At 50.2% G+C, this 13,834-nt stretch overlaps 1 protein-coding gene across 1 annotated transcript in view; it reads left to right on the top strand.

Annotated features, from left to right (window-relative positions):
* The window catches only part of CROCC2 (ciliary rootlet coiled-coil, rootletin family member 2), a 324,826-nt gene that overhangs the window by 131,666 nt on the left and 179,326 nt on the right, over positions 1-13,834 (top strand). The window lies entirely within an intron of this gene.

Raw genomic sequence — 13,834 nt, 5'->3', positions numbered from 1 at the left:
GGACCACGTGAGTATGTAAATTACCTGTTCTCCGTGTGCTATCGCGGATATCACACGGAGAACACACGTGGACCGCACGTACCCGAGACACGTACTTACCTCACGCAACACACAGGGAAAATACGAGTCTCGCGGCACGTGCGTGATTTTCACTTGAGTGTGTCGGAGGCCTCAATAGTAGCTTCAGGCATGAACACTTTGTTTACTTATCATCTAAAAGAATGGTTACTTAGATATGAATGACTGGGTGCAGAGTTATGATAAATGGGTGAATATAGAGATAGACAAAGAGAGCTAGATAGATTTGCGAGGGTTCAGTGTAACAAACTGGGCTTTCATTTCTTAAAGAGGACCTGTCACTTGCCATAAATATGTAATTCATTTTTACCTGGCGTAAATGCTGCTTTTCTCCTGAATCTGGCATTTGCTTTTTTTCCCGCACCTCTTTGTTCATGAGATGTAGACCTTTTTCACTGCGTATAAATGTAGACTTCTTATCCAAGTTGGCATGTTCTCATCTTTCCTCCATCAAAAACACCTCACATTTTTTTATGCGTTTTTCTGACAAGAGATGCAGATTTGGTGCAGAAATATCTGCAACCAAATACTCAATGTGTGCACATAGCCTAATCCGGTAATCCGGCATTCAGTTCAATGAGCTCACCTGAGATGAGTTTAACTGAGGTCACAGCTGGGGATCCTTGGGAACTGCCAGCTGTGACCTCAGGTAAACTCACCTGAGGTGAACTCAGGTGAGTTCACCTGAGGTCACAGCTGGGGTTCCATGGGAACTGACAACTGTGACCTGAGGTGAACTCACCTGACGTCACCACTTTCACAGCTGCACCTCCGTCAGTGTGTCCCGGACGCCACAGTGATTGGTCACATTTTCCAATGTGACGGTGCACTACATCCTTAGAAGGTAGCAGAGTCGGGATAATCGTGGGACATAGTAAGGTGGATTATGTTGGATCTCCAGAGGTGTTTTGTGGGTTAATCAATTGGAGAAAGAGGATGGAGGTTTTTTTTTCTAAGCACCAGGATTGGCACATCGAATGGATGTGCCAATTCTGGGGTGGCTGCGGTCTGGTATTTTTAGGCTTGTGAGAGCCCAATAACCATGGGCCTCCCCAGCCTTCTCCTGGCTGGGTATCAAAATCATACACCGTTTTTTTAAATTATTTTTAAAGGGTTTTTAAAAAAACACTTTTGGTCCCTCATATTGTGATACACAGTTAAGATAAAACACACAGCTGGGGGCTACAGCCTTCAGCTGTCTGCTTTATCTGTGCTGGATATCAAAATATGGGCGACAATACCCTATTTTTTCAACTATTTATTTATTTTTACATTCCACTTTGCGGACCCAGACAGCTAGTGTGACTGCAACCAATCACAGATGCTGTCACAGAGGGTGGTCAGGGGAAGCAGTGAATATTTCTAAGATTTAGTGAGCGAATCCTGAAACAGTGTAATAGTTACGCGAAAACTGAATATAAATGTCCTGCTTCAATCTCTGTTTTGCTTCCTTTTGTAGCCCCCTAGTCCTTACTACAAACATACTTATATGGATTTCGGTATCTGGGCTCAAGGTCAGGTCAAGTCCAGTCCCGAACCGGACTTTTTTTTTTGTTAAAGTCTGTCCGGACCCATCAAACCTGAACATCTCAGGGTTCGCCAATCTCTACCCCCTGGCAAAATCCATAAAATTAGCAGAAAATAAAATGTCCTTATCTCTAGAACCTTAAATAATATGTAACGGTAGTAGCGGGAATAGAATAAAAGCAAAAACTGGCCACTTTTGACCTAGCGACAGGTCCTCTTTGAGTTTGCAATTATAAATACAGAATGTATAAGACAGTAATGCTTATGGTGTTATATAATAGAACTCAAAAGGTTTTTCATACATGGGCAAGTTATCACCAATCGACAAGAGAATTGTATGCACTGGAATAACTAATCCCAAAAATAGGGCTCTGAAATATTCCATTAGAATGTGGCCACGCATGCCAGCCTGGGTCCCAGTCCCCTAGGACAGTATTCTATCTCATAATAGGCACTATGACCCCGATTCATAAAAGCAATTTTCTGAAAGTGCTTTGAAAAGTTACAAAATTTTGGTGCAGGTCGGAGTTGCGCAAAGAATTTGCCATTTTTGGCGTTTTCATATCAGTTTCACCCAGTGAAACAATGGGCAGACTTTGGGCCAGATGGAGGTGTAGAGTAGGCGTGACGCCACAGCTGTAACGCCTGCCTGGATCAACAGACTCAGATGGGATGTAATGGACAGGCTAGAGGGAAGCCACTCATCAAGCAGGACCCCCAGAACCCTGAAACCCTTTAACCCCTATACAGGGATTTGGAATTATACAGGGCCCTGGAGATCACTACCTGTGGAAGGCTGCAGTCCGATGAGAGTAGTCGTCAGGCAGGGTCAAACCAGGAATAGCAGAACAGGGAAAGAATCGGCAGGCAAGGACGTAATCAGAAAACGTAGCAGAGGTCAAATCTGGATCGGGCAGCGAGGTAAAAAAAACAGCAGGCAGAAGAGTAGTCAGAAAACACACAGAAGTCAGCACACAGGAACACAAAACAGAATAGGGCGGATCAGGAGCCAAGAAATCAGAACTATCTCTGGCAGAGGTCAGCAGACAGGAGGGGAACTAAGAAGGGTGTGGTGTCTTCCCATTGGCTGTAGCTGAACGCTGGCAACTTCAGCTGGAAGACATACGCCACCCACAGTCAGCCAGTGGTACTGCAGATCCCAAGATAACCCATCTCAGTGGATGATCGGAGCCTGCGCCCACCGGTGCCGCTGGCATCGACTCCTCTCCCATCACCAGCACCATCCACGGCAGGAACACGGCGTCGCCTGGCGATCGGAGCAGAAGTCGCTTGAGCGGACTCCGGTGGTGACGTAACAACAGCTTGTCTAAATCATGAGTAGATGTGGCATTCCCTATTCCAGAAATCTCACTCCAGTCCCTGGCTGGAGTAAGATTTCTGGTGTGTTACACAGAGGCACACGTCACTCATCTGACGTTCCAGGGTTTGTGAAGAGGTGGACATATCTTCATGAATCAGGAGCATTTGACTCTAGCACTCCCAATCTCTCGTCGGTCTTGATAAATCGGGGCTTATATCTGCTCTTACACGACCTCGTGCATGATTCGTAACGGTTGTGTATTTGTAAATATGGCCATTTCCTGTACTTGACAACAATGAAGTAGCTAATTCCTGTAGTCAGCTGTAGGCTTAGGGCATCAATGTGCAGTAGAATTTTATCTATTCCACAGAAATTGCTGAGCTTATGTTTGCAAAATGCTAGGAATGTGAAAAATATTTAGCAATATTGTGCTAAGCAAGTCTGAATAGGTTTTTTAGTCTGACAATTACACCTATACGTCTCTGGCACCACGATACTGCTCCGCCAGCTGCAGAAACGCCAGTGACTTGCTTAAATCCTATCACGCCTGTTCCCCTGACACCTGCGGTGACTGCAGCCGTCCACCTTTTGTCTTCTCCTGCATTGTATACTCAGGTTGAATGCCTGACTCCCACCACTAGGCTACAGGTGTGCGCAACTTCTGTTTTTTTGAAAGAAAGAAAAAACTTCCAAGGTGTTTTCTAATAAAGAATTTTTCCGTTTGTATCCGTATGTATTTCTGCTCCATTTTCAGACACAGCTAATTTATAGGTATAAGAGGATCTGTCACCAGATCCTCATTATGTTTTTACTGTAGCACAAAGTGTTGCGGAAAAGACAGTATTTGCTCCCTTCCAGATGTCCTCCATTGTTAAATATCTGTCACACTGAATGCTTTCTGGTCTTTACACATAATGCAATATTACATAAAGCGATCCAAAATAAATACTCAGCAGTTGTGAAGTATTCCGGATGCATGCAGTCACCACAGTCACCTTCCTAATTCTTAAAGCGGCTGTCTCAACATTTTATACGATTGAAATTGTAAAGTACTTGTCAAAACAAACAACATTATAATTTATTTATTAGTAAAAAATCTATTTTCAAGACTGGTGAGATTTTTTATTTACTGGTTTTCTGCACATAACCTAGGTAGCATTGGTTTGTCTCGTAAGGAGAGCAGCATTTACACGATCTTCCAATAAAGCTTGTAAGCGCTGCTCTAAAGCCGGCCAGATCACTGGAACCAGCCAGCCTCAATGTCCCTGTGCTCCTTTGCTTGCAGCACCAGAGAGCACTGTTCAGACCAGTGGATCAATCATACCTAATTTTTAAAGAAGAGCACTACCCACCTCTCAGGAAGTCAGTGCTGCAGTCCTGAAGAAATAAAGCAATAAAACCCTTTATCTGTCCCATTTCATTGGAAATTCTAAAGCTAGGGTCACACGTAGCGACGCAGCCGCGATCACGACGACGACCTGATCTTATCAGGATCGCTGCTGCGTCATTACATGGTGGCTGCTGAGCTATCAAACAGGCAGATCTCACCATCGACCAGTGACCAGCCCCCAGCCAGCAGGGACACATGGAATCGATGCTGCGCTTGGTAACTAAGGTAAATATCGGGTAACCAAGCAAAGCCCTTCGCTGGTTACCCGATATTTACCTTGGTTACCAGCGCACACCGCTTAGCGCTGGCTCCCTGCACTCCTAGCCAGAGTACACATCGGGTTAATAAGCAAACCTTTGCTTATTTACCCGATGTGTACTCTGGCTATGCGTGCAGGGAGCAGGGAGCCGGCACTGGCAGCCTGAGAGCGGCGGACGCTAGTAACTAAGGTAAATATCAGGTAACCAGCGAAGCACTTCGCTTGGTTACCCAATGTTTACCTTGGTTACAGCTTACCTCAGGCTGCCAGAAGCCGGCTCCCTGCTCCCTGCTCGCTTCAGTTCGTCGCTCTCTCGCTGTCACACACAGCGATGTGTGCTTCACAGCGGGAGAGCAACGTCCAAAAAATGAAGCAGGACATTCAGCAACGACTGTCGACCTCACAGCAGGGGCCAGGTCGTTGCTGGATGTCACACACAGCGATAGCGACGGGACGTTGCTGCTACGTCACAGAAAATGGTGACTTAGCAGCGACGTCGTTGTCATCGTAGCTGTGTGTGACACCACCTTAAGTCTGTTATAAGCTTGTTTACTTTTTCCAGTGCCAACTAGTTGAATTGTAAATGCAGCTCTGGAGTACAATGTAATAGTAGCAATAAATCCAGCTCACCATTTCTTTATCCACTCTCTGCCCTGCCACGTACTGATAATCAAATAAGTAAAGGGCCCGTTACACGCTACGATATATCTAACGATATGTCGTCGGGGTCACGTTGTTAGTGACGCACATCCGGCGTCGTTTGACATATTGTAGCGTGTGACAGCTACGAGCGACTGTGATCGAGCAAAAATACTCACCTTATCGTTGCTCATTGACACGTCGCTCATTTTCAAAAATTCGAACGTCCTTCTGCGCGCCAGTTGTTCATTGTTCCAGTGGCAGCACACAACGCTCCGTGTGACACCCCGGGAACAATGAACTGCAGCTTACTGTTAGGGCCAGATGGACGGGCAGACCCGGGAGGTGGATCCACTGGGCCGAACTCCCCAATGAGGGAAAGGAGTCCGGTAGCCGGAGCACTTTAGGTAGCAGGACAGTCCGTGCACTAGAACACAATGGAGAAGTCCCTGGGACCACGAGGTCACTGATGGTGGTCCGGGTGACGGAGCTCAGGTTCGGAAGCCGTGATGATGTCAGGCGGGGTCCGGAACCGTTGGAGCGAGATGACGGGTCACCGCAGGGAACCGAGATGGTACGGACTGTCAGGATGGCAGATGGGCAGCGTTCGGGGTTCGAGATACAGCAGGACCGGATGGCGATGCAGGATCGGCTCTAGAAGACAGAGAGGTAAGTATCTCACAGAACACAAGGAGACCTGACTCCTAGCTTGGGAAAACACGAAGAACAGGCCCCGCTCCCTTGGACATTAACCCCCTTTATACCCTGTACCTGCGTGCATCATTTCCTGTCAGTGGACACTGGCCCTTTAAGAAAGGGTCAGTGACCGCGCGCGCGCCCTAATGCGCATGCGCGCGGCCCGGGTGCCAGAAGCCAAGGCAGGAAGCTGAGAGGAGGACGCAGCAGAGCCGGCCAGGGACTGGGAAGCCGACGGGCGCCGGGAGCGGGGACCAGGAGGCCTGGGAAGCGCGGGGAGCGTGGCAGGTGAGCCGGGGAGCGGAGCAGAGGACCCGGGGAGCGGAGCAGAGGACCCGGGGAGCGGAGCAGAGGACCCGGGGAGCGTGACAGTACCCCCCCCCCCACGCCCCCCTCCCCGCAACCGGGACAGGAAGGCACGGATCAGAGGAGTGCCCACGTTCTCCCTGGGCTCCCAGGACCTATCCTCAGGACCATACCCTTCCCAGTCCACCAGGAAGAACTGTCGACCTCGTACGGTCTTCATGGCCACGATATCCCTTACCGCATAGATGTCGTCCTCAGCAATAGGAGGAGGAGCCGAACTGGCGGCAGCGGAGAAGGGACCAAGGACAACCGGCTTGAGCAGAGAGACGTGGAAGGAGTTGGGTATCCTCATCGTGGCCGGGAGCTGTAGTTTGTAGGAGACCTAATTGATCTTGCCGAGGACTTTAAACGGTCCGATGTAGCGAGGTCCCAGCTTGTAGGATGGTATCTTCAGTCGGATGTATTTGGAAGCAAGCCAGACGAGATCTCCCGGAGAGAAACACGGAGAATCCAGACGTCTCTTGTCCGCGTGTCTCTTCATCCGCAGGGATGCACGTGCAAGGGAGGCCTTAACTGAGTCCCAAATGGTTGTAAAGTCACGGAGTACTGCATCAGCAGCAGGGATGTCCGAGGAAGAGGATACAGGCAATGGGACAGACGGCTGAAGTCCGTAGACGACATGGAAGGGAGAACTGGAGGAGGACTCACTGACGTGGTGATTATGGGAGAATTCAGCCCAAGGAAGAAGCGTGGACCAATCGTCATGATGGGCGTTGACGTAGTGACGTAAGAAAGAGGTCAATATCTGATTGACCCGTTCCACTTGGCCGTTCGACTGAGGATGGTAGGCCGAAGAAAAGTCCAGAGTCACTCCCAGATGTTTACAGAGAGCCCTCCAGAAGCGGGAGGTGAACTGAGTTCCTCTGTCGGACACTATGTGTGATGGAAATCCATGCAAGCGGAAGATGTGATGTATATAGGCGTCCGCGAGTTCCTGGGCAGAGGGTAGTCCAGCCATAGGAACGAAATGGGCCATTTTAGAGAACCGATCCACCACGACCCATATGACTGTGTGTCCGGAGGACAATGGCAAGTCCGTAATAAAGTCCATCGCTATGTGTTGCCAGGGAACTGAGGGTATGGGCAGAGGCCGAAGACGGCCATATGGCAGGTGTTTGGGAGTCTTGTTCCTGGCACAGGAGGAGCAGGCAGAGACAAAAGAGGCGACGTCCATGCGAAGAGATGGCCACCAGTAATGACGTGCAATCGCACTCCATGTTCTTTTCTGACCTGCATGACCGGCTGTTTTCGAGGCATGGCCCCAGTGTAACACTTTTTGCCTGTCAGTCTCAGAGACATAAGTCTTCCCAGGCGGTATCTGGGCCAGGGTGACAGGAGCCACCGGAATGATCTTGCTAGGGCAGATGATGGGTTGGGATGTCTCTTCCTCCTGCTCCATGGGCATGAAAGACCTAGACAAGGCATCAGCGCGTACATTCTTGTTCGCGGGTCGGAAATGGAGCTGGAAGTCGAACCAGGCAAAGAACAAGGACCACCTGGCTTGCCGTGGGTTCAGTCGCTGAGCAGTCCGCAGGTATTCCAGGTTTTTGTGGTCCGTGTAAATAATGACTGGGTACACTGCTCCTTCCAGAAGATAGCGCCATTCCTCCAGAGCCAGTTTGACTGACAATAGCTCTCGGTCACCGATGGTGTAGTTGCGTTCAGGCGCTGAGAAGCTCTTGGAGAAGAAACCGCATGTCACCATCTTCCCGGAGGAGGACTTCTGCATGAGCACTGCTCCGGCTCCCGAGGAGGAGGCATCCACCTCCAAGGTGAACTGGCGGTTTAACTCTGGACGGTGGAGTACAGGAGAGGAGGCAAAGGCTCGCTTTAGAGAGCCAAACGCGGCGTCGGCCGCAGGTGACCAGTCCTTTGGATTAGCCCCCTTCTTGGTCAAGGCGGAAAGAGGAGCAGTCAGGGCCGAGAAGTGAGGAATAAACTGGCGGTAATAGTTGGCGAATCCCAGAAAGCGTTGGATTGCCTTCAGTCCAGAAGGAGGAGGCCAGTTGAGAATGGAAGAGACCTTCTTTGGATCCATCTGCAGTCCGGTATCGGTGATGAGGTAACCCAGGAAGGGGAGAGAAGACTGTTCGAAGACGCACTTCTCGTACTTGGCGTACAGACGATTCTCTCTCAGTCTTTGTAGAACCAGTTGCACGTTCTCTCGGTGGGTCTGGAGGTCCGGAGAGAAGACAAGGATGTCATCCAGATATACCACCACACAGACGTAGAGAAGGTCCCGGAACACATCGTTCACTAATTCTTGGAAGACTGCTGGTGCGTTACACAGGCCGAAGGGCATCACGCAGTATTCATAGTGCCCATCTCGAGTGTTGAACGCGGTCTTCCATTCATCCCCTGAGCGGATGCGGACCAGGTTGTAGGCACCCCGAAGATCCAACTTGGTGAACACACGAGCTCCTCTGAGCCGATCAAACAATTCGGGGATGAGCGGCAGGGGGTACTTGTTTTTTACGGTGATTAGGTTCAATCCCCGGTAGTCTATACATGGGCATAGGTCGCCCTCTTTCTTCTTTACGAAGAAGAAGCCTGCTCCAGCAGGAGAGGAGGATCTCCGAATGAATCCCCTTGCCAGGCTCTCTGTGATGTAAGTAGACATGGCCCTTGTTTCGGCTGGAGACAGTGGATATATCCGTCCTCGAGGTGGGGTAGTTCCCGGGAGCAGGTCAATGGCACAATCGTAAGGACGATGTGGCGGAAGTACTTCGGACTCCTTCTTATCAAAGACGTCCACGAAGGACCAATAGGCTGAGGGCAGTCCCGGTAGGGACTCGGGAACCGGAGGTCGCCGGATAGGTTGTATGGTCTTCAGACAGTTCTCATGGCAAGAAGACCCCCATCGAGTGATATCACCAGTGCCCCAGCTGACTGAAGGCTCGTGTGTCCGCAACCAAGGAAGGCCCAGCAGGATTTGATGTGACATATGTGGGAGGACGTAGAGAGCGATGTTCTCGGTGTGCAGAGCACCGATACGCAGTTCAAGCGGCTTGGTGATCCAGGAGATGGTGTCAGAGAGGGGTCTCCCATCCACAGAGGCAATCACAAGAGGTTTGGCGAGTGGAGTAACAGGTACCTGGTACTTGTCCACCGTGGCCTGCTGGATGAAATTGCCTGCTGCCCCCGAATCGAGGTACGCCTCAGCCGTAAACCGCGTCTCTCCCGTTGTCACTTGCACAGTCCATGTAACTGGGTCTGAGAGAGTCCCAGCACCTAGGGTGGCCTCTCCTACCAACCCTAGGCTTTGAAGTTTCCCGGCCTCTCTGGACAGGCGCGTAGCAGGTGTGTGCCCTCTCCGCAGTAGAAGCAGAGACCCTTGGCGAGCCGCTCTGCTCGACGTAGTTCAGACTGTCGCACACGGTCGATCTGCATGGGCTCATGGATGGAGACACCAGAGGCCGTTGACTGGAGTACGGCGGGCTTCTGTGGAGGAGAGGAATGCCTTACCGGACGTCTCTCACGGGACACCTCTTTGGACCGCTCCTGAAAGCGTATGTCCACTCGAGTCGCTAGGGTAATCAGGGCGTCCAGGGTGGAGGGTACGTCACGTCCAGCCAGCTCGTCTTTGATTCGACCCGAGAGTCCTTCCCAGAAGGCGGCGGTTAGGGCCTCGTTATTCCACCCGAGTTCTGAAGCCAAGGTGCGGAAACGGATGGCGTATTGACCCACCGTCAGAGTTCCCTGACGTAACCGGAGAAGAGATGAAGCAGACGCGGAGGCGCGTCCGGGTTCGTCAAAGGTGCTGCGAAAGGCCTGCAGGAACTCCTGGAGGTTCTTGGTCATAGGGTCCTCCTTCTCCCACAAGGGGTTCATCCACGCCAGTGCCTCGCCCTCTAGGTGAGACATGATGAAGGCGACCTTGGCTTGGTCGGAGGCAAACAAATGTGGCAGCTGCGTGAAATGGAGGGAGCATTGGTTTATAAACCCCCTGCAGGTCTTGGGATCTCCGGCGTACCGGGGTGGTGAGGCCAAACGCAGTCTGGAAGCATCCGAGGAGACTGCCACGGGAGCTGGAGCCGTGGATTGACTAGTGGAGGCTCGGGATGTTGAAGACGTGACTGCCGCTTGTAGCGTGGTCAGGCGGGTGTCCACGGAAGTCATAAAGTTCAGCATGCGGGTCTGGACTTCACGCTGGCGTTGGAGTTCCTCATGCAAGGCCGCTAGTGCTTCGGCGGGATCCATGGCCTGTTCTTACTGTTAGGGCCAGATGGACGGGCAGACCCGGGAGGTGGATCCACTGGGCCGAACTCCCCGATGAGGGAAAGGAGTCCGGTAGCCGGAGCACTTTAGGTAGCAGGACAGTCCGTGCACTAGAACACAATGGAGAAGTCCCTGGGACCACGAGGTCACTGATGGTGGTCCGGGTGACGGAGCTCAGGTTCGGAAGCCGTGATGATGTCAGGCGGGGTCCGGAACCGTTGGAGCGAGATGACGGGTCACCGCAGGGAACCGAGATGGTACGGACTGTCAGGATGGCAGATGGGCAGCGTTCGGGGTTCGAGATACAGCAGGACCGGATGGCGATGCAGGATCGGCTCTAGAAGACAGAGAGGTAAGTATCTCACAGAACACAAGGAGACCTGACTCCTAGCTTGGGAAAACACGAAGAACAGGCCCCGCTCCCTTTCCCTTGGACATTAACCCCCTTTATACCCTGTACCTGCGTGCATCATTTCCTGTCAGTGGACACTGGCCCTTTAAGAAAGGGTCAGTGACCGCGCGCGCGCCCTAATGCGCATGCGCGCGGCCCGGGTGCCAGAAGCCAAGGCAGGAAGCTGAGAGGAGGACGCAGCAGAGCCGGCCAGGGACTGGGAAGCCGACGGGCGCCGGGAGCGGGGACCAGGAGGCCTGGGAAGCGCGGGGAGCGTGGCAGGTGAGCCGGGGAGCGGAGCAGAGGACCCGGGGAGCGGAGCAGAGGACCCGGGGAGCGGAGCAGAGGACCCGGGGAGCGGAGCAGAGGACCCGGGGAGCGTGACACTTACCTGCATTCCACTGGCAATGCGGAAGGAAGGAGGTGGGCGGGATGTTACGTCCCGCTCATCTCCGCCCCTCTGCTTCTATTGGGCGGCCGCTGTGTGACGTTGCTGTGACGCCGAACGTCCCTCTCCCTTCAGGAAGAGGATGTTCGCCGCCCACAGCGAGGTCATTTGGAAGGTAAGTACGTGTGACGAGGTTACCGACTTTGTGCGACACGGGCAACAAATTGCCCGTGTTGCACAAACGATGAGGGCGGGTGCGATCGCACGATAAATCGCCACGTGTAAAGCGGCCTTTAAACAGGAAAGTCCAACTGAAATGAACAATTTCTGCTTTATTTCTTGAGAATTTCAAGTACACAGGACATCAAAACTTTCACAAGCAAACAGCTATAATGGCTTATGCATCAACACGTTTCTGGTGTGTTTCCACCCTTAATTATGATCTGGAGTATAATACAGGCAGACTACACATCTTTTTGGTGACTTCTGTTCATACTAAAAGCCTCGACTCAGTGCCAGATCTGTCACTCTACGGATCCCAGAATTTCCAATAGAGGCTCAAATTTTTACAAATGTATTAATATTCACTTTAATATTATGCACACACTGTTAGTCAGCTCATCTGTTGGCCATTTCTTCCTGTGCATGGATCATCCCCTGGAGGATCTACACTAAATGTCCAGTTAAACAGTAAGATCCAACACCTTGCCAGCTGAAGTAAAGACAAACTTTTATTCTGTCATATTAAAACCCATACATGTCTATCAAAATCCATCTATGATTAAGCCAACTAGCCAAGGAGATTCCATGTATGTCAAATTACAGTGACTGGAACTCTATGTGATGATTAGTGATAAGCGAATATTAACTATTCGTGTTCGGTACCAAAGTACTATTCCGGTATTTGTTAAGAATTATAAACCTAATGCAAGTCAATTGGGAACTTGAGCATTTTTATTGTCATGATGAATACTAGAATAGTTCTCAGTATTCGGTAAGCATCTGAAGACATAGTGACTATCAGAAAATGCAAAACGCGTGTCGGAAGGTGTATCTTTATGCATGCTAGGAGCTGAGTGAGCCTTTATTTTATGAGTAAGCAGCTGAAGTCCTTTTCTCCCTCACCACTGTAACAAAATTGTATTTAACTACTGGGTTTCACCATATACTGTTAGGAGGAAAGCACACTATGGGTGTCTTTTTGTGGTGTATATAGAGACTGACTCTTAGGGGCTGCTGGATATTAATGACCTTAGTCTCACTCTCCTCCCCACATTGCTGTGGGTTTTTTCCCCTCTTGATTACCATCTAGGTAGCACTCATTCCCTTTATTGGCCCTATTCATGTGTCTTTATAATTGTCTGTCCTTTTTTGATAAATAATTTTTTGGATTGAATAAAGTTTATATTTTATAGCCTATAAACACTTTGGTTGCTTTTCTTTTTATATGTTCATCCTGACATTATTGCCCCTTTGCCTTTTAGCTCCATGGTCTCCTGATATTTGAGTTGAAGGGCATTCCTTTAGAAAACTGAGATTGGCGCGAGACCCTCTTTTGGGCCCAGTTGAGACGCATACTAACATACAAAATGTAGGATCAATGTTCCCTGTTCTCTTATGTTTTTCCTTGCCACCTGGCCAAGGGGAGTTACAACAGACAGTAGTGCATATCATCAGTGCCATAGACATCACAATAGGGCGCATGCGCGACCAAACCGCTCCATTCAACTTCTCTTGGCCATGATCTTGCTCCCAGGGGAGAACCAGGGGGAAACTAGTGATATAAATCCCCCTCTCTACCGATCAGTGGAAACCCTAGAGCTGGAACTCATACTGATCTAATAACTATCATTTATCCAGTGGGTAAATTGTAATATTTTACATTATAATCCCAATTCAACATTGATTTCCCCTGTTATAGATTCCAATGAATAATCAGTGCTGATATTCAATAAAGAGAAGGTACTAGCAGCAAGGATGAAACTTCTGTAAATAATGAAGGAAAAGGTCCAAAATTAGAGTAATGGTCCAAGCAAAAGAGTAAGCACCAAAACCCTTCACCTAAACCCAGCACTCAAGATTAATCTAAATGGGTCACCAATTACCAGCCAGAATAATATTAGCCCATCATAGTCCCAATATAGAGTCTTCTTAAGGCTGCTTTACACCTTACGATATCACATACGATATCGTATGCGATCGTACCCGCCCCCATCGTATGTGCGGCACATTCAATTTGTTGACTGTGTCACACAAACGATTATTTCCCGTCACACGTACTTACACTTCCATACCACCTTGATGTGGGCGGCGAACATCCACTTCCTGAAATGGGGGGGACGTTCGGCGTCACAACGACGTCACGCGGCAGCCGGCCAATAGAAGTGGAGGGGCGGAGATGAGCGGGACGTAAACATCCCGCCCACCTCCTTCCTTCCGCATTGCCGGTGGGAGCCACAGGATGCAGGTAAGATCTGTTCATCGTTCCCGGGGTGTCACACACTGCGATGTGTGGTACCTCGGGAACATTAAACAACCTGACGTGCAATTTTAAGGAAATG

Source organism: Anomaloglossus baeobatrachus, chromosome 3, assembly GCF_048569485.1.
Source record: "Anomaloglossus baeobatrachus isolate aAnoBae1 chromosome 3, aAnoBae1.hap1, whole genome shotgun sequence".
Classification (NCBI taxonomy): Eukaryota; Metazoa; Chordata; class Amphibia; order Anura; family Aromobatidae; genus Anomaloglossus; species Anomaloglossus baeobatrachus.
The sequence above is the reverse complement of the archived record's forward strand: the minus strand, read 5'-3'. Positions and strand labels throughout refer to the sequence as shown.